Here is a 21,853-nt window from a genome sequence, read left to right on the forward strand (position 1 = left end):
GCGCGGCGCGTCGGGGCTTGTTCTGGCGGCACGCTCCCTTCGGTCCCCGCAGAAATGTCAGCAGAGACCGCCGAGAGCGTGCATCAGGGGCCAGCCAGACGTCTCATCTTCCCGCCGTCCCCGCCGGGGCCCCGGCGAAGCGGCATCGCGGGGTGACGCCACCGCCGCCGCGCGCGGAGTCACAGGCACGCCGCATGCCGAGGCCTGTCCTGTCTGAGGGACAGCTCCCCGGAGGTTCCGGAACTCTCGCCAACAAATTGTGATCAGAATAGTGAGTGAAAAGCTATTATCCGTCTTCCTCCACCATTCACTATTTAATGATCTATTATCCACATTATTACCCATCTCCCTTTACCATTACATTTCTGTCAGTTATAAATATAAATGAATATTAAACAAAAAAGAATTCTTATTAGTCTTATTAGGCTTAGTTCTATTGACTTTTTATCACTACCTTTTATACACTAACCTCCCGAGACACAGCAGAATAAATGTATAAGTATTTTTTGACATAATAAGTGTCTTGCATGGCAAAAACATGTTGCAGTGAAAATATTTTCAAAAATATTATTCATTTTATTTTTATTACATGTCCCTTGTATTGTGTAGGTTTCAGCATAGTGAAACATATGGTTCTTCAGATTAAGATCTCATGTTAAGAGACTCGTGTTCCCAACAGCAGACAAAAATGAATTGCCAGGTGTTAGGAGTTTAATGGAGCTGAAATAAAATAAAACATTGGACTAAAACATTCACATTATTCTGATTTTTTTCAACATGCAGAAAATACCCACAGAAAACTCCTGTTTAGTCATCACAACAAAAATATTATTACACCGGTGGATATTTCCAAAAAGGCGCATAAATCGAAGTATATAAAAATGATATCAAATATAACCTACAAATCTCACCAAATAACAGGTCCATAAATAGTTCAAATTAGGCATTAATTTGAGCTGACTCCTAGGGATTTGTCTGAGTTATGGCAATTCAGAACTCTTCCAATGGGATAATATTTACATTTCAAGTCTGTTTATTGCAGTTATTGAAGAACAAAGACCCCCTGGGTTAGTCTGTGTCTTTTGAAGTTGCATTCAGAGGTCTACCAATTCAAATATGTTTCACACACTGTGAGTACATAGGTATATAATTAAACAGGATTGTGTTTAGATTTATGTATATAGATTTATATAAAAATTATATTGTATTTTATGTAGATTTGTAATAAATAAATAAATAAATACATCTCTCTGACAACTACCTATTAAGAAATATATATATATATATATATATATATATATACCATCTACATATACATACTCATACTCAACAGATGTGACAAGTTTACCTTTTACAATGCTAAATAGCCAGAGCTTATAAGTGTAATGCCAGCAGAATTGATTGATCAGGATGGGAATGGTTCCAGAGGGTAATACTTTCTGTTTACTGCATAGCTACACCGACTTTAGCTAAATCCTCACTGTTGAAGCTACCCTGTCATCACAGAAGTTGATCCACAGCAAACTACTGTACTGTACCACTTTAATTTAAGGAACATCTTCAAGTTCAGCTTCGGAATCAAGTCAAGACCTCTTCCTAGGTGCAGTTATCTTTATCGGCCCCAAGTTGCTGGAGGACAGAAACGCAGGTGAGAAAAACAGCTGTTAAAAACCTATTGCCATAACCATATGAAAAGAGGTCACGGGTAAAAGTTTGGCTCCTGGCGCCAAGGAGAGCAACATGGATTCTGCGCCTGAAAGTCACAGGTTTGAATCTCGAGAGGCTATGCTGCTGCTCTGTTCTTGGGCAAGGTGCCCTGCCTCAATTGTTCTGGTAAATAAATAAATAATGTAGAAAAACCGCTGCTTAAGTAGGTTACAGACAAGTGTGAAATTGTACATGCTGTACAGGCAGTTCCCCCATGTTTCTGCGTAAGGAAGAGTGTAAAGGGAGTGACTGTAATAGAGTGTATGCACTCTGAGGGATTGAGCATTGGTTGTAGATACTCCCCACCAGAAGGTACTGTAGCACTAATGAATGTATCCTCTCTCAGCACTGTCCAGGTGCGACGGGTGGGCCTCGTCAAAAGGTCTTTTGGCCTCAGATGCAGATGTTAACTGTTAAATCTCAAAGCTTGATGTTTTTATTTGTGGTTTTCATGTACATATTATCAGAAATATCAACGGGAAGAGTTTCTGAATCCACCAGGTTTATCAAAATGTACACTGACAAAATCAAGCCGTGAGCTTTCTTCAGTAATAGTTTAAAGATGTGACCAATTGCAACTTAGGACACTAATCAACCTATTTTGCTATATTGTACAATGAAATCTCCTTGTGCATTTGCCAGCCATTTGCCAGTTTTCCAATGTTGCTCTTCAAATAAACCAGTCCCTTTGTCTCTGCATCCCTGCCCACCTCCAGCCAGGAGCAACCAGCGCACTCTAAACAAGCGCTCTGTCTCCCTCTCCGCTGCACCCGGCCTTCTGCACGCCTCACCTCGCTTATAGCTGCTGATGGGAAATTTGTCCGCCGGAGGCAGGAGTGTGGCGGAGGTGAAAATCGATGTCATCCGTCTCTCGGGGGGAGCGTCATGGAAACGGAGCTCGGGGCTCGCAGCACGGAGATGTTCACCTGCTAATGCAAAGCAGCACCTCCTAATTTTGCCTTGTGGGTTTCGTCTTATTAAAACAAACAGGAGAACAGAAATACAGTGATAATCAGCCGTCAGGTCTGAGAAGAGGCAGAGAGGAAAGTTCCTTTCCTGAACTAAAAATGGAGGCAAGTGCAATGCCACCATCCCCCCCCCCCTAGTTCTACAGTCTCTAATTGGAGGAAACTCAGCACAACCCCAGAGCATTATTGTCACATAAATTATCTTAAATTGTTAATTTAAAAAGGCTTTGAAATATGTGATTTCATCACTCAAGTATTTCATAAATCTTTCATAAATACTACTGTACTTCCTGTCTACTGCTAACTGCTCTCTAACTTTGGCTTTTTTTAAGCAATGCTAAAATAGGGATAGGATTCATAAGAGGAGACCTGACTACCATGTTGAAACATCAATTGTTGTTGAGAATGCAGGCTTTATTTCGGTCCCATTCAGCTGTAAGACCCAACAGAAGTACAGTGGTATACAGATACACCAAACACAAAGCCTTAATATGCAGATTCACCCAAAAGAATGCCTTAATAATAGTCCTGGAGAGCAGATTTCCCCATTACCAACAGGCAAGGAAGGAGCCGCTGTCTGCTTAATTGGTACTTTTCACAGCAGAAAACAAGAGCCACATTGAGCAAATGTTCCCCATAAAAACAAGGAAGACCATGCACTGCTCTGTGTAAAATGGTATACTAGGTGGTTTTGGTGAGCATCAAAATTGCAAACTTGCACAGAAATTTGAGACACTGCCAAAGACACAGTGCAGCCGGTGTAGCAAGTGCTATTTATTTGGCGTGTGTGTGTGTTCGCGCACGCATACAGTATAGGACCCTTTTTATACATAGTTCTCATTTTAGGGAACCTAAAGTAATTGGAAAAATTTCAAATTATGTCATCATATTTACTACTTAGTTGCAAATCCTTGATGCATTTGATGACTGCTTGAAGTCTGCTGGATATCTTCTCTGGTGATGGTTTGCCAGACATGCCAGGGGTTGGATCTGAGAAGATGTTTCTGTACAATTCAGAATTCATCCAGCTGCTTCTGTCAGCAGTCACATGACAAGTGAGCCAGTTGCAGTGGCAGCCATACATGCCTAAGCCATAACATTATCTCCACCATGTATCACAGATCAGGTGGTATGCTTCAGATCATAAGCAGTTATTTTCATAAGCAGTTCCTTTCTTTCTCCATACTTTCTCCTTTCCATCACTTTGGTATAGATTAATACTCTTCTCAACGGTCCAATAAGACTTTGTTCCAGAACTCCACAGTTGTTATTAGCAAACTCTGACCTGGTCATTCTGTTCCTGAAGCTTACCAGTGGTTTGCATCTAGCGGTGAACCCTCAGCGGTGAGGTTATGCTAGTGTAGTCCTTTCTTTATGGTATTCTATGTCTATATCCTGGAGAGTGTTCTTGATATAAAAAGTGTTTTTTTTCTTAACAGTTGAAAGTATTCTTCAGTCATCCACTACAGTGGTCTTCTGTGGTCGACCAGGCTGTCGCCAATGCATTCTTAGTGAAATGTTTTGGCTATGCCTCTTTTTTGTTTCATTATGATTTTTCAGACTCAGGACGGCCTGCTTTACTGAAATTCACTCTTATTTGGCCCTTATGTTCAGAGACAACAGCAACAGACTCCAAATGCAATTGCCACACCTAGAATCAACTCTAGACTTTCTTATGTATGAGCTAATGATGTGACAGTACACAGCTGGGCAAGAAACAGCTATGCAGCCAATTTTCCAATTACTTTATGTCCCCAAAAATGGGAGGACTATGTATAGAAAGGGCCGTAATTTATACACATATGACCCAATATGAATGTACATACTCTCAAATGAAAGCTTACAGTCTGTAAACTTTAACCTCATATCCATTATTTCATATCAAATCCAATGTGCTGGAGTACAGAGCCAAAACAACAAAAACTGTGTCACTGTGCAAATACTACAGACTAGATAGCAGTCAGGCAACAACCACAGTAGTCATATGTTTTCCATTTGACATTCTTTTGAAGTCAAGGGCTCATTTTCTGGCTCTTGGGTGTCAATGGCATGAGCTCAGCTGTGTCATGTCAGCTCTGGTTGCAAAGGAACTCAAACATGCCTGTGTGAACTAGCCCTGGCCCAACATCCCTGGCTGCTGCCGTGCCCAGGCCAGGCCCTGTCCGCGTTACCCAGCGCTCAGCACCTCAGATGTGCTTTCAGGCCGAGACGGGCACGGCGGGGCTCGGCCTATATTGTCTTTTGGAGGTGCCGCGCGTCACTCAGATAAAAGTGCCAGAGTTCGCTGGAGAGAGGGTGAGGAATCTTACACCTCCAAGCCCCGTGCTCCGAAAAGCAGGTTTTCCCTTCGCCCGCAAGACATGCTATATCTCCCTCGCTGCATTTAAAAAACCCTTTTTGAAACGGAGAAACTCCAAAAACGTTGTTGGGTACTTTTTTGCCCAGATTTAGAAGCCTCTCTGTAAAACGTGTTGTCCTCGTCTTTGTGTGTTTTTCATCGTGCGTTGGCACACAGACAGACAGCATAGCCTGGAAACAGTGCTCACAGTGTTGCTCTCTGCGCTCCCTTTGTCAGCAGCGGCACCGGCCACATTTCTCGGTCGCTCAGAAGTCAGGTTGATATGCTACTAACAAAGCCGCAAAATACAGACGTTTACAAACACAGAGGGGAAAATGCAGGCCCTCCACCCAAACCATGGCTTTGTGTTACTCATGCGGCATCACACAGGCATTATGTGGCTTTCCTGACCAGAATATGAGCCTGGGGACGGTGGGTCCCTCCCTCCAGCTGCCAGAGGTCCTACAGTGCTGTCTCTCATTGCTACTGGGTGGAGGCTGCTTACGCTCTCTCAAAATGGGCCCTGTGCCTGATGCAGTCCAGATTTTTACATTCATTCTTCTCTTTATATACTGAAATCCATACTGAAATTATTCAGATAGTGCAACACTTAAACAGTGTATGTATATATGAAACACAATAATATAAACATATGTATCATTATATTTATGTCCACATATTTCTGACATATTGCAATGTATTCCATGTGTACCTGAAAGGTGAGCCACTTTTGTTAATTATTGCTCAACATACCTCTTATTGAAACTGTAGTTGTTCACAAGGTTCAAAAGTTACACTCAAGTGAGCCCACACTGTTTTAGTCAGCTATTTAACATATACGAATATATGATGATGAAAACAGCCTATCTTGGCTTTTCCTTTAGCTACAGTCTTCTCCAGGGAGACGCATGGAAGTCCCATCACGTGTGGTTCAGGGCCTTAGGATGAACCTTGCTCAAGAAAAAGCAAAGGGCCTGTGTCACTATGGCACCCTATTGACAGATGTATAGGGCCTAAGGGAGGCAAGCAGATTGGGAGCCATTTGTAACTTTTTTAATCTGTAAGTTCAGACTGGAGTTACAGAAACCCAGGTCATCTGGAGATGGTTTAAACAAACCACTGCACCCCCCACAAGTAAAGCTGGACTCTGTTTTTCTATGGCAACGTGGACAATTGTCTTTTGTTATGCATGACGTTGGGCAACTGACCGCACACAGAAAAACAGAGTTTACACAACGCAAATTCGGCACATCCAAACCTCCATTTATTTCTTCTTTTTTTTCCCCCCTGAACATCTTCCTTCATTCATCGACAGCCCCTGAATGTGCACAGCGTGCGTGGCATTTTTCAAGCATGGCCGGAGCTTCGGCGGCTGGCGATCGCCTGGGAATAGAGCCGTTTCCACGTCTATTTTTCTTGATCGCGCAAAGACGAGTCAGCGGTTTTTTAAATCTTCTTTCTTTTGGTTGTTTTTCCTGTTGTTGTCTTCCAGCCCACCCCCTCCCCCACCTTCCTCTTGGAGCCAAGGGAATTCAGTGCAATTCCTCTCTCTTATGATGAAAAATGTACCGACCGAACCCACGCTCGCTCATTCCACGCTTCGGCTGAAATTACGGCCTCTCTCCAAGCTCTCGGGCGCTCCTCGTCCGCTCCTGACACCACCTTATTCAGCATTTCCGCATCCCCACCGTCACCTTCCCAGCCACTCCCGTCTGATCCCAGGGAAATTGGTGAAGGCAAATATATTGTACGCCAAACAGATGGCTTTGCGAAATTACCCGACATAAATTATTTAGGAGAAACTTATGGTCGTGTTTATGAAGAGTTCTATTTTTAACAAGATGGATGCGCTGGGATCTATATATAACTGCGCGTGGGTAAGCAGGTATAGAGTGTAGCCCGCGGAGGTTTCTGCTACACAGTGGTATGTGACACTCCAGTCATCTGGGACTTAACTGGGAGGAGAGCAGCCCAGTCACCACATGTGCCGATTTATTTTTCTGGAATTTTCTTCTAATTTTTTTTGTTGTCCAGGAACAGCAAACTATTTCCACTTTGAGAAGTTCTTTTTGTAAATGGTTTTTGCTATGCCTTTCACTTTGCATCTCTATTTGTGGTAATGTTTTGTGACTGTGTTTTATGGTGATACTGTAACCAAAAATGTCAGTGTTGTTAATTTGCACGACACGTTTTTCTGAGAACTTTTTTAAGGCACGACAACACGTTGCCAGACTTTGTCAGGGGATGTGTTTTGACTGAACTGTATTTTTAAATTCTAACAAATCTTTTTTTTTAACAACAGAGGATCAACAGTATTCTACACAATCTAACCTGAAAATAGGCCTTTTAACTTTGTGATTACCCTTTCCTACACTGCTGACTGAAATTCATTCTGAATACTTAATCAACCCTTGAGTTCAGAATTTATTTCCTTTCAGAACAAAGTATTGGTATGTTGCTCTTTTGTAAATGAAACACAATTTCAAATTAATTCCAATTGTACAGGTTTCATTATCAGAGTAATTTTTTTCTTTAAAAAAATAATGACATGATAAAATATATATTTCTGTTTGGGTTGTAATTACCAGAGGCACTTCCCTGCCAAATGTTTTCCTGTTAAATTATTTGCAGCTAAAATGCAATTCATTCTCAGCCATATTTTTATAAGTGTGTTATCTCTGTGTTGTGCATTTAATTCAAAATAGGTTTATTTTTCTGCCACTCGTTTCATAATGAGAAGCATTTTGCACTGGCTTGAACCGTATCAGAAATTAATTAATGGCAAATTGTATTTTAGGGTAACCACTTCCAAAGCAGAAAGTTTTTGCATGCTATTACAGGCTGTTTTGATACAGTCCTGGAATTTAATTACACCAGAATTTCATTAAAAGCAACACATTTGCAATTTAATTTGTGTGGAGCGTTTAAGTCACTCCAGAGCAGCAGAATCCCCCTTTGGAACGGGGATTAATTAGCTGAATCAATAAATTCTCTCTGTCGGGTTTGCACTTGTCTAAATAACGCAACTCAAGAGCCGGGCTTATCTGTGGCAATGAAAATCTGAACACCGCCTTTATTACTGGGATAATGTGTTAACAGGAGAATTAGAGGCATGTGCGACTCTACCCATTTCCTGTTGCGGTAATCACTCATCCGTTTGGGATGTATGCAGTACGTTGTTGCCGAGCCCATTACAGCGTAACAAATAAAGGAGAGTCAGACTGTTCCACGGATGGGCTTTATTTTTGTTCCTTAACTCTCTGGGGTCTAAGGGTAAAATGAGGCACACTGGTGATTGTGCGATGCTCTGACATTTGTGTAAATTTCATCAACGTTATATACAGTGATTCCAAAGTGTTTCATATCTTTGTTTTCAAACTCAGCTACAACAATATGGCAGCAGTAAGTAGGTCATAATAATGTGTGGATTGTAAACTGCTCTAAAAACACACAAACTGTAAACAGCAGTTTTGGACATGCACAGGAATGTCGTAATAAAACACACTAAACAATTGTGAATAAGACTTTTGGTCACTGAAATGTGTTCTTCAAGGTCTTGGGTATCAAAAGATGACAAAATATTTTAGCAAATCCAATGAGAAATATAAAATAAATTGTTAAAAGTTAGTGTTGTGACTACTATTTTTCAACATCAGGTGAGAATGGGAGGGCAAATGGCCTTTCTGTAATGAATATGCATTGGGTAGGAATACCTGCCAGCTAAGTAGGCTATTCACAGCTGGACGCATGCCTCCCCACCACTAAGACAAAGACTCAGTGAGCCATTTAGAAGACAGTAACAAAGACAACTTTTGATTTTAGAACATTTATTGAAGTAAAATGCATGGAAGATGAGATGAGACTGGTGTACTCTAGCAACGTCTGCCTGGCCTCTTAGCTAGTGGTGAACTAGGCCGTGTTTCCTGATAAACATCTCTGCAAATATAATAAAAAGAAAATTGTTAGGAAATGTGAAATCAAATCAAACTTTATTTATTTTGCACATTTCCTTCAACAGGTGAAAATTAAATGTGCTTTACAAAAAAGGGACAAACCACTAACTAATGAAAACAAAATTTATGAAATGTGACATCATATACAAACAAAGAACCAAACAAACACAACCAGACACAGAGAGGTAGCCTATAATTTTGTGAAGCAATGGTTAGAATCATTCGTAGTGTGGGAATTTACAAGCGCGCATATTAGTGAATATTCCTACAAACACACAGAGAATGTAATACAGCACACATTTACAAATAATGCAAGCTATCAATAAAAAAACATTAGCTCAACTAAATAAACACTGATATTCCAACTAAACTACACGCAACTCATCACTAACAATGCCACAATCTGAACTAGGCTAGGTCTGTTTAGCTAAGTGGTTATTTTATTGCAATTTCCCGAACTTACTTAGAGTATGCTAATATCGATTGTGCAAGGACATCAGTTTTAGAATCCTAGCCACGCCACTACACGCCAGGCATGAGCTATTTATTACGAATATGATCGAAAAACATACAGTCTACCTGATACTTCTAACACAACCAGACGCAGACAGCCTAGCCTATAATTTTGAGATGCAATAGTTCGAATCGTTCGTAGTGTGGGAATTTACAAACGCGCACATTGCTGGATATTCCTACAAACACAGAGATACGTTGCAATACAGTACACATATTTACCAATATGATCATAAGAAATATACTTACGCATGAAGTTGATCCTCAGCTGGATCAGTTTGCTGTTCGAAATGACACCGTTCTTCATCAGTGTCGGCTTCTGGACGGACCATTTTCCAAAATTAAATGAAATGTTCACTTCAAAAGAAGTGAATTAGGCGACACTCTGTGACACTCTATCCCGCTTTCTCAGACTTGGCATTTCTCACATGGATCTCGCATCGCCCCTCCTTTAGTCTCCTTCTACATTACATTACATTACATTATAGGCATTTAGCAGACACTCTTATCCAGAGCGACTTACACAACTTTTACAAAGCATTTTTACATTGTATCCATTTATACAGCTGGATATATGCTGAAGCAATGCAGGTTAAGTACCTTGCTCAAGGGTACAACGGCAGTGTCCTTACCCGGGAATCGAACCTACAACCTTTCGGTTACAAGTCTAGTTCCTTACCCACTGTGCTACACTCCGTCCACACCTTCTATGGAGAGTAATTATAATGTTGTTAGCATGTGAATGCGATTTGGGCGGACTTCCTGCTGAGCGAAATTCACATAGTAATGAGCAAAGTTTAGCGAAGCATACATGATCTAATTAATCAAATTTGGAACATTTAAAACAATTTATATTTCTTACCAATGGGCGCATTGGAAAGTCGCGATTCTAAGGTTTCTGTCGATGTTTTTGTTGCGTCTGTGTATGATAACAGCACATGAAGTTAATCATCCAAATAGGAACGAAAGTTAATTTCATCTTGGAGAGCTTCGCCGGCGGAGCTCTCGACCCCAGAGGGTTAAAAAAAAAATGTTTTCCCTGAATAAATATGTATATATTCCATAGCTTGTTATGGTCATAGGTACCTATACTAGTATATACAAAATTTTTGACTCGTCCAAAATCGAAAAAGAACCAATTTCCCAACCTTTCTTTAACCTGCTGAACACAGCCGTGAACTTGCCTCGACCCTCAGACTTATCGTTTTCATAACCCTAACCCTAAGTTGAGCCCTAAAACGTAATTGAAGCCATAGGAACTTCTGAAAACATGCGATTACTCATTTAAAATTGTGGAAAAACTAAGTCGAGACTGTGAATTCCATAGTACAAATGCTAAAAAATATATTTGAGGCCTTAAAAAAAAAAATGTTTTCCCTGAAAAAATATGTATATATTCCATAGCTTGTTATGGTCATAGGTACCTATACTAGTATATACAAAATTTTTGACTCGTCCAAAATCGAAAAAGAACCAATGTCCCAACCTTTCTTTAACCTGCTGAACACAGCCGTGAACTTGCCTCGACCCTCAGACTTATCGTTTTCATAACCCTAACCCTAAGTTGAGCCCTAAAACGTAATTGAAGCCATAGGAACTTCTGAAAACATGTGATTACTCATTTAAAATTGTGGAAAAACTAAGTCAAGACAGTGAATTCCATAGTACAAATGCTAAAAAATATATTTGAGGCCTTAAAAAAAAATGTTTTCCCTGAATAAATATGTATATATTCCATAGCTTGTTATGGTCATAGGTACCTATACTAGTATATACAAAATTTTTGACTCGTCCAAAATCGAAAAAGAACCAATGTCCCAACCTTTCTTTAACCTGCTGAACACAGCCGTGAACTTGCCTCGACCCTCATACTTATCGTTTTCATAACCCTAACCCTAAGTTGAGCCCTAAAACGTAATTGAAGCCATAGAAACTTCTGAAAACATGCGATTACTCATTTAAAATTGTGGAAAAACTAAGTCAAGACAGTGAATTCCATAGTACAAATGCTAAAAAATATATTTGAGGCCTTAAAAAAAAAATGTTTTCCCTGAAAAAATATGTATATATTCCATAGCTTGTTATGGTCATAGGTACCTATACTAGTATATACAAAATTTTTGACTCGTCCAAAATCGAAAAAGAACCAATGTCCCAACCTTTCTTTAACCTGCTGAACACAGCCGTGAACTTGCCTCGACCCTCAGACTTATCGTTTTCATAACCCTAACCCTAAGTTGAGCCCTAAAACGTAATTGAAGCCATAGAAACTTCTGAAAACATGCGATTACTCATTTAAAATTGTGGAAAAACTAAGTCAAGACAGTGAATTCCATAGTACAAATGCTAAAAAATATATTTGAGGCCTTAAAAAAAAAAATGTTTTCCCTGAAAAATTATGTATATATTCCATAGCTTGTTATAGTCATAGGTACCTATACTAGTATATACAAAATTTTTGACACGTTCAAAATCGAAAAAGAACCAATGTCCCAACCTTTCTTTAACCTGCTGAACACAGCCGTGAACTTGCCTCGACCCTCAGACTTATCGTTTTCATAACCCTAACCCTAAGTTGAGCCCTAAAACGTAATTGAAGCCATAGAAACTTCTGAAAACATGCGATTACTCATTTGAAATTGTGGAAAAACTAAGTCAAGACTGTGAATTCCATAGTACAAATGCTAAAAAATATATTTGAGGCCTTAAAAAAAAAAATGTTTTCCCTGAAAAAATATATATATATTCCATAGCTTGTTATGGTCATAGGTACCTATACTAGTATATACAAAATTTTTGACTCATCCAAAATCGAAAAAGAACCAATGTCCCAACCTTTCTTTAACCTGCTGAACACAGCCGTGAACTTGCCTCGACCCTCAGACTTATCGTTTTCATAACCCTAACCCTAAGTTGAGCCCTAAAACGTAATTGAAGCCATAGAAACTTCTGAAAACATGCGATTACTCATTTAAAATTGTGGAAAAACTAAGTCAAGACAGTGAATTCCATAGTACAAATGCTAAAAAATATATTTGAGGCCTTAAAAAAAAAAATGTTTTCCCTGAAAAAATATGTATATATTCCATAGCTTGTTATAGTCATAGGTACCTATACTAGTATATACAAAATTTTTGACTCGTCCAAAATCGAAAAAGAACCAATGTCCCAACCTTTCTTTAACCTGCTGAACACAGCCGTGAACTTGCCTCGACCCTCAGACTTATCGTTTTCATAACCCTAACCCTAAGTTGAGCCCTAAAACGTAATTGAAGCCATAGGAACTTCTGAAAACATGCGATTACTCATTTAAAATTGTGGAAAAACTAAGTCAAGACAGTGAATTCCATAGTACAAATGCTAAAAAATATATTTGAGGCCTTAAAAAAAAATGTTTTCCCTGAATAAATATGTATATATTCCATAGCTTGTTATGGTCATAGGTACCTATACTAGAATATACAAAATTTTACATAACCCTAACCCTAAGTTGAGCCCTAAAACGTAATTGAAGCCATAGAAACTTCTGAAAACATGCGATTACTCATTTGAAATTGTGGAAAAACTAAGTCAAGACTGTGAATTCCATAGTACAAATGCTAAAAAATATATTTGAGGCCTTAACCAAAAAAATGTTTTCCCTGAAAAAATATGTATATATTCCATAGCTTGTTATGGTCATAGGTACCTATACTAGTATATACAAAATTTTTGACTCGTCCAAAATCGAAAAAGAACCAATGTCCCAACCTTTCTTTAGCCTGCTGAACACAGCCGTGAACTTGCCTCGACCCTCAGACTTATCGTTTTCATAACCCTAACCCTAAGTTGAGCCCTAAAACGTAATTGAAGCCATAGGAACTTCTGAAAACATGCGATTACTCATTTGAAATTGTGGAAAAACTAAGTCAAGACAGTGAATTCCATAGTACAAATGCTAAAAAATATATTTGAGGCCTTAAAAAAAAATGTTTTCCCTGAATAAATATGTATATATTCCATAGCTTGTTATGGTCATAGGTACCTATACTAGTATATACAAAATTTTTGACTCGTCCAAAATCGAAAAAGAACCAATGTCCCAACCTTTCTTTAACCTGCTGAACACAGCCGTGAACTTGCCTTGACCCTCAGACTTATCGTTTTCATAACCCTAACCCTAAGTTGAGCCCTAAAATGTAATTGAAGCCATAGAAACTTCTGAAAACATGCGATTACTCATTTGAAATTGTGGAAAAACTAAGTCAAGACTGTGAATTCCATAGTACAAATGCTAAAAAATATATTTGAGGCCTTAAAAAAAAAAATGTTTTCCCTGAATAAATATGTATATATTCCATAGCTTGTTATGGTCATAGGTACCTATACTAGTATATACAAAATTTTTGACTCGTCCAAAATCGAAAAAGAACCAATGTCCCAACCTTTCTTTAGCCTGCTGAACACAGCCGTGAACTTGCCTCGACCCTCAGACTTATCGTTTTCATAACCCTAACCCTAAGTTGAGCCCTAAAACGTAACTGAAGCCATAGGAACTTCTGAAAACATGTGATTACTCATTTAAAATTGTGGAAAAACTAAGTCAAGACAGTGAATTCCATAGTACAAATGCTAAAAAATATATTTGAGGCCTTAAAAAAAAATGTTTTCCCAGAAAAACTATGTATATATTCCATAGCTTGTTATGGTCATAGGTACCTATACTAGTATATACAAAATTTTTGACTCGTCCAAAATCGAAAAAGAACCAATGTCCCAACCTTTCTTTAACCTGCTGAACACAGCCGTGAACTTGCCTCGACCCTCAGACTTATCGTTTTCATAACCCTAACCCTAAGTTGAGCCCTAAAACGTAATTGAAGCCATAGAAACTTCTGAAAACATGCGATTACTCATCTAAAATTGTGGAAAAACTAAGTCAAGACAGTGAATTCCATAGTACAAATGCTAAAAAATATATTTGAGGCCTTAAAAAAAAATGTTTTCCCAGAAAAACTATGTATATATTCCATAGCTTGTTATGGTCATAGGTACCTATACTAGTATATACAAAATTTTTGACTCGTCCAAAATCGAAAAAGAACCAATGTCCCAACCTTTCTTTAACCTGCTGAACACAGCCGTGAACTTGCCTCGACCCTCAGACTTATCGTTTTCATAACCCTAACCCTAAGTTGAGCCCTAAAACGTAATTGAAGCCATAGAAACTTCTGAAAACATGCGATTACTCATTTAAAATTGTGGAAAAAACTAAGTCAAGACAGTGAATTCCATAGTACAAATGCTAAAAAATATATTTGAGGCCTTAAAAAAAAAGTTTTCCCAGAAAAAATATGTATATATTCCATAGCTTGTTATAGTCATAGGTACCTATACTAGTATATACAAAATTTTTGACACGTCCAAAATCGAAAAAGAACCAATGTCCCAACCTTTCTTTAACCTGCTGAACACAGCCGTGAACTTGCCTCGACCCTCAGACTTATCGTTTTCATAACCCTATCCCTAAGTTGAGCCCTAAAACGTAATTGAAGCCATAGGAACTTCTGAAAACATGTGATTACTCATTTAAAATTGTGGAAAAACTAAGTCAAGACAGTGAATTCCATAGTACAAATGCTAAAAAATATATTTGAGGCCTTAAAAAAAAATGTTTTCCCAGAAAAACTATGTATATATTCCATAGCTTGTTATGGTCATAGGTACCTATACTAGTATATACAAAATTTTTGACTCGTCCAAAATCGAAAAAGAACCAATGTCCCAACCTTTCTTTAACCTGCTGAACACAGCCGTGAACTTGCCTCGACCCTCAGACTTATCGTTTTCATAACCCTAACCCTAAGTTGAGCCCTAAAACGTAATTGAAGCCATAGGAACTTCTGAAAACATGCGATTACTCATTTGAAATTGTGGAAAAACTAAGTCAAGACAGTGAATTCCATAGTACAAATGCTAAAAAATATATTTGAGGCCTTAAAAAAAAATGTTTTCCCTGAATAAATATGTATATATTCCATAGCTTGTTATGGTCATAGGTACCTATACTAGTATATACAAAATTTTTGACTCGTCCAAAATCGAAAAAGAACCAATGTCCCAACCTTTCTTTAACCTGCTGAACACAGCCGTGAACTTGCCTTGACCCTCAGACTTATCGTTTTCATAACCCTAACCCTAAGTTGAGCCCTAAAATGTAATTGAAGCCATAGAAACTTCTGAAAACATGCGATTACTCATTTGAAATTGTGGAAAAACTAAGTCAAGACTGTGAATTCCATAGTACAAATGCTAAAAAATATATTTGAGGCCTTAAAAAAAAAAATGTTTTCCCTGAATAAATATGTATATATTCCATAGCTTATTAAGGTCATAGGTACCTATACTAGTATATACAAAATTTTTGACTCGTCCAAAATCGAAAAAGAACCAATGTCCCAACCTTTCTTTAACCTGCTGAACACAGCCGTGAACTTGCCTCGACCCTCAGACTTATCGTTTTCATAACCCTAACCCTAAGTTGAGCCCTAAAACGTAATTGAAGCCATAGAAACTTCTGAAAACATGCGATTACTCATTTAAAATTGTGGAAAAACTAAGTCAAGACAGTGAATTCCATAGTACAAATGCTAAAAAATATATTTGAGGCCTTTAAAAAAAATGTTTTCCCTGAATAAATGTGTATATATTCCATAGCTTGTTATGGTCATAGGTACCTATACTAGTATATACAAAATTTTTGACTCGTCCAAAATCGAAAAAGAACCAATGTCCCAACCTTTCTTTAACCTGCTGAACACAGCCGTGAACTTGCCTCGACCCTCAGACTTATCGTTTTCATAACCCTAACCCTAAGTTGAGCCCTAAAACGTAATTGAAGCCATAGAAACTTCTGAAAACATGCGATTACTCATTTAAAATTGTGGAAAAACTAAGTCAAGACAGTGAATTCCATAGTACAAATGCTAAAAAATATATTTGAGGCCTTAAAAAAAAATGTTTTCCCAGAAAAACTATGTATATATTCCATAGCTTGTTATGGTCATAGGTACCTATACTAGTATATACAAAATTTTTGACTCGTCCAAAATCGAAAAAGAACCAATGTCCCAACCTTTCTTTAACCTGCTGAACACAGCCGTGAACTTGCCTCGACCCTCAGACTTATCGTTTTCATAACCCTAACCCTAAGTTGAGCCCTAAAACGTAATTGAAGCCATAGAAACTTCTGAAAACATGCGATTACTCATTTAAAATTGTGGAAAAACTAAGTCAAGACAGTGAATTCCATAGTACAAATGCTAAAAAATATATTTGAGGACTTAAAAAAAAAGTTTTCCCAGAAAAAATATGTATATATTCCATAGCTTGTTATAGTCATAGGTACCTATACTAGTATATACAAAATTTTTGACACGTCCAAAATCGAAAAAGAACCAATGTCCCAACCTTTCTTTAACCTGCTGAACTCAGCCGTGAACTTGCCTCGACCCTCAGACTTATCGTTTTCATAACCCTATCCCTAAGTTGAGCCCTAAAACGTAATTGAAGCCATAGGAACTTCTGAAAACATGTGATTACTCATTTAAAATTGTGGAAAAACTAAGTCAAGACAGTGAATTCCATAGTACAAATGCTAAAAAATATATTTGAGGCCTTAAAAAAAAATGTTTTCCCAGAAAAACTATGTATATATTCCATAGCTTGTTATGGTCATAGGTACCTATACTAGTATATACAAAATTTTTGACTCGTCCAAAATCGAAAAAGAACCAATGTCCCAACCTTTCTTTAACCTGCTGAACACAGCCGTGAACTTGCCTCGACCCTCAGACTTATCGTTTTCATAACCCTAACCCTAAGTTGAGCCCTAAAACGTAATTGAAGCCATAGAAACTTCTGAAAACATGCGATTACTCATCTAAAATTGTGGAAAAACTAAGTCAAGACAGTGAATTCCATAGTACAAATGCTAAAAAATATATTTGAGGCCTTAAAAAAAAATGTTTTCCCAGAAAAAATATGTATATATTCCATAGCTTGTTATAGTCATAGGTACCTATACTAGTATATACAAAATTTTTGACACGTCCAAAATAGAAAAAGAACCAATGTCCCAACCTTTCTTTAACCTGCTGAACACAGCCGTGAACTTGCCTCGACCCTCAGACTTATCGTTTTCATAACCCTATCCCTAAGTTGAGCCCTAAAACGTAATTGAAGCCATAGGAACTTCTGAAAACATGTGATTACTCATTTAAAATTGTGGAAAAACTAAGTCAAGACAGTGAATTCCATAGTACAAATGCTAAAAAATATATTTGAGGCCTTAAAAAAAAATGTTTTCCCAGAAAAACTATGTATATATTCCATAGCTTGTTATGGTCATAGGTACCTATACTAGTATATACAAAATTTTTGACACGTCCAAAATCGAAAAAGAACCAATGTCCCAACCTTTCTTTAACCTGCTGAACTCAGCCGTGAACTTGCCTCGACCCTCAGACTTATCGTTTTCATAACCCTATCCCTAAGTTGAGCCCTAAAACGTAATTGAAGCCATAGGAACTTCTGAAAACATGTGATTACTCATTTAAAATTGTGGAAAAACTAAGTCAAGACAGTGAATTCCATAGTACAAATGCTAAAAAATATATTTGAGGCCTTAAAAAAAAATGTTTTCCCAGAAAAACTATGTATATATTCCATAGCTTGTTATGGTCATAGGTACCTATACTAGTATATACAAAATTTTTGACTCGTCCAAAATCGAAAAAGAACCAATGTCCCAACCTTTCTTTAACCTGCTGAACACAGCCGTGAACTTGCCTCGACCCTCAGACTTATCGTTTTCATAACCCTAACCCTAAGTTGAGCCCTAAAACGTAATTGAAGCCATAGAAACTTCTGAAAACATGCGATTACTCATCTAAAATTGTGGAAAAACTAAGTCAAGACAGTGAATTCCATAGTACAAATGCTAAAAAATATATTTGAGGCCTTAAAAAAAAATGTTTTCCCAGAAAAACTATGTATATATTCCATAGCTTGTTATGGTCATAGGTACCTATACTAGTATATACAAAATTTTTGACTCGTCCAAAATCGAAAAAGAACCAATGTCCCAACCTTTCTTTAACCTGCTGAACACAGCCGTGAACTTGCCTCGACCCTCAGACTTATCGTTTTCATAACCCTAACCCTAAGTTGAGCCCTAAAACGTAATTGAAGCCATAGAAACTTCTGAAAACATGCGATTACTCATTTAAAATTGTGGAAAAACTAAGTCAAGACAGTGAATTCCATAGTACAAATGCTAAAAAATATATTTGAGGCCTTAAAAAAAAAGTTTTCCCAGAAAAAATATGTATATATTCCATAGCTTGTTATAGTCATAGGTACCTATACTAGTATATACAAAATTTTTGACACGTCCAAAATCGAAAAAGAACCAATGTCCCAACCTTTCTTTAACCTGCTGAACACAGCCGTGAACTTGCCTCGACCCTCAGACTTATCGTTTTCATAACCCTATCCCTAAGTTGAGCCCTAAAACGTAATTGAAGCCATAGGAACTTCTGAAAACATGTGATTACTCATTTAAAATTGTGGAAAAACTAAGTCAAGACAGTGAATTCCATAGTACAAATGCTAAAAAATATATTTGAGGCCTTAAAAAAAAATGTTTTCCCAGAAAAACTATGTATATATTCCATAGCTTGTTATGGTCATAGGTACCTATACTAGTATATACAAAATTTTTGACTCGTCCAAAATCGAAAAAGAACCAATGTCCCAACCTTTCTTTAACCTGCTGAACACAGCCGTGAACTTGCCTCGACCCTCAGACTTATCGTTTTCATAACCCTAACCCTAAGTTGAGCCCTAAAACGTAATTGAAGCCATAGAAACTTCTGAAAACATGTGATTACTCATTTAAAATTGTGGAAAAACTAAGTCAAGACAGTGAATTCCATAGTACAAATGCTAAAAAATATATTTGAGGCCTTAAAAAAAAATGTTTTCCCAGAAAAACTATGTATATATTCCATAGCTTGTTATGGTCATAGGTACCTATACTAGTATATACAAAATTTTTGACTCGTCCAAAATCGAAAAAGAACCAATGTCCCAACCTTTCTTTAACCTGCTGAACACAGCCGTGAACTTGCCTCGACCCTCAGACTTATCGTTTTCATAACCCTAACCCTAAGTTTAGCCCTAAAACGTAATTGAAGCCATAGGAACTTCTGAAAACATGTGATTACTCATTTAAAATTGTGGAAAAACTAAGTCAAGACTGTGAATTCCATAGTACAAATGCTAAAAAATATATTTGAGGCCTTAAAAAAAAATATTTTCCCTGAATAAATATGTATATATTCCATAGCTTGTTATGGTCATAGGTACCTATACTAGTATATACAAAATTTTTGACTCGTCCAAAATCGAAAAAGAACCAATGTCCCAACCTATCTTTAACCTGCTGAACACAGCCGTGAACTTGCCTCGACCCTCATACTTATCGTTTTCATAACCCTAACCCTAAGTTGAGCCCTAAAACGTAATTGAAGCCATAGGAACTTCTGAAAACATGCGATTACTCATTTAAAATTGTGGAAAAACTAAGTCAAGACAGTGAATTCCATAGTACAAATGCTAAAAAATATATTTGAGGCCTTAAAAAAAAATGTTTTCCCAGAAAAACTATGTATATATTCCATAGCTTGTTATGGTCATAGGTACCTATACTAGTATATACAAAATTTTTGACTCGTCCAAAATCGAAAAAGAACCAATGTCCCAACCTTTCTTTAACCTGCTGAACACAGCCGTGAACTTGCCTCGACCCTCATACTTATCGTTTTCATAACCCTAACCCTAAGTTGAGCCCTAAAACGTAATTGAAGCCATAGGAACTTCTGAAAACATGCGATTACTCATTTAAAATTGTGGAAAAACTAAGTCAAGACTGTGAATTCCATAGTACAAATGCTAAAAAATATATTTGAGGCCTTAAAAAAAAATATTTACCCTGAATAAATATGTATATATTCCATAGCTTGTTATGGTCATAGGTACCTATACTAGTATATACAAAATTTTTGACTCGTCCAAAATCGAAAAAGAACCAATGTCCCAACCTTTCTTTAACCTGCTGAACACAGCCGTGAACTTGCCTCGACCCTCAGACTTATCGTTTTCATAACCCTAACCCTAAGTTGAGCCCTAAAACGTAATTGAAGCCATAGGAACTTCTGAAAACATGTGATTACTCATTTAAAATTGTGGAAAAACTAAGTCAAGACAGTGAATTCCATAGTACAAATGCTAAAAAATATATTTGAGGCCTTAAAAAAAAAAATGTTTTCCCTGAAAAAATATGTATATATTCCATAGCTTGTTATGGTCATAGGTACCTATACTAGTATATACAAAATTTTTGACTCGTCCAAAATCGAAAAAGAACCAATGTCCCAACCTTTCTTTAACCTGCTGAACACAGCCGTGAACTTGCCTCGACCCTCAGACTTATCGTTTTCATAACCCTAACCCTAAGTTGAGCCCTAAAACGTAATTGAAGCCATAGGAACTTCTGAAAACATGTGATTACTCATTTAAAATTGTGGAAAAACTAAGTCAAGACAGTGAATTCCATAGTACAAATGCTAAAAAATATATTTGAGGCCTTAAAAAAAAATGTTTTCCCTGAATAAATATGTATATATTCCATAGCTTGTTATGGTCATAGGTACCTATACTAGTATATACAGAATTTTTGACTCGTCCAAAATCGAAAAAGAACCAATGTCCCAACCTTTCTTTAACCTGCTGAACACAGCCGTGAACTTGCCTCGACCCTCAGGCTTATCGTTTTCATAACCCTAACCCTAAGTTGAGCCCTAAAACGTAATTGAAGCCATAGAAACTTCTGAAAACATGTGATTACTCATTTAAAATTGTGGAAAAACTAAGTCAAGACTGTGAATTCCATAGTACAAATGCTAAAAAATATATTTGAGGCCTTAAAAAAAAAAATGTTTTCCCTGAATAAATATGTATATATTCCATAGCTTATTATGGTCATAGGTACCTATACTAGTATATACAAAATTTTTGATTTTTCATAGGAACTTCTGAAAACATGTGATTACTTCCCTTGTGAAACTTTTCTCTGTCATTGTTGTTTCATTCATGGGCTGAAATGGATACATCTGATTTGCTGTACGACACCTGGTCGTGGATGATAAGCCACTTTTTGAACAATTACATGGATGTTCATGAGCAGGTCCAAATACTGTAGATTTGACGTGTTAAAATGTGATTGATGGAGACTGTAAAATGCAGCATTCTTATGTCTCATGGTGAAATTT

The 21,853-nt window shown here is 37.5% G+C and overlaps 1 long non-coding RNA gene across 2 annotated transcripts in view; it reads right to left on the reverse strand.

The window, feature by feature from the left end:
• LOC118212398 overlaps positions 1–21,853 on the reverse strand; it is a 190,871-nt gene that overhangs the window by 3,239 nt on the left and 165,779 nt on the right. Inside the window, exons 1-2 of one of the 2 annotated variants that reach the window (XR_004762213.1) lie at positions 6,628–6,711; positions 2,499–2,636 (exon numbers count right to left, since the gene is read on the reverse strand). This is a non-coding gene — a long non-coding RNA (uncharacterized LOC118212398). Of the gene's footprint in view, positions 1–2,498; positions 2,637–6,627; positions 6,712–21,853 lie in introns of those variants that run through there. The other variant, XR_004762212.1, reaches the window with a different exon arrangement.

This window comes from Anguilla anguilla, chromosome 14 (genome assembly GCF_013347855.1).
Source record: "Anguilla anguilla isolate fAngAng1 chromosome 14, fAngAng1.pri, whole genome shotgun sequence".
NCBI lineage: Eukaryota > Metazoa > Chordata > Actinopteri > Anguilliformes > Anguillidae > Anguilla > Anguilla anguilla.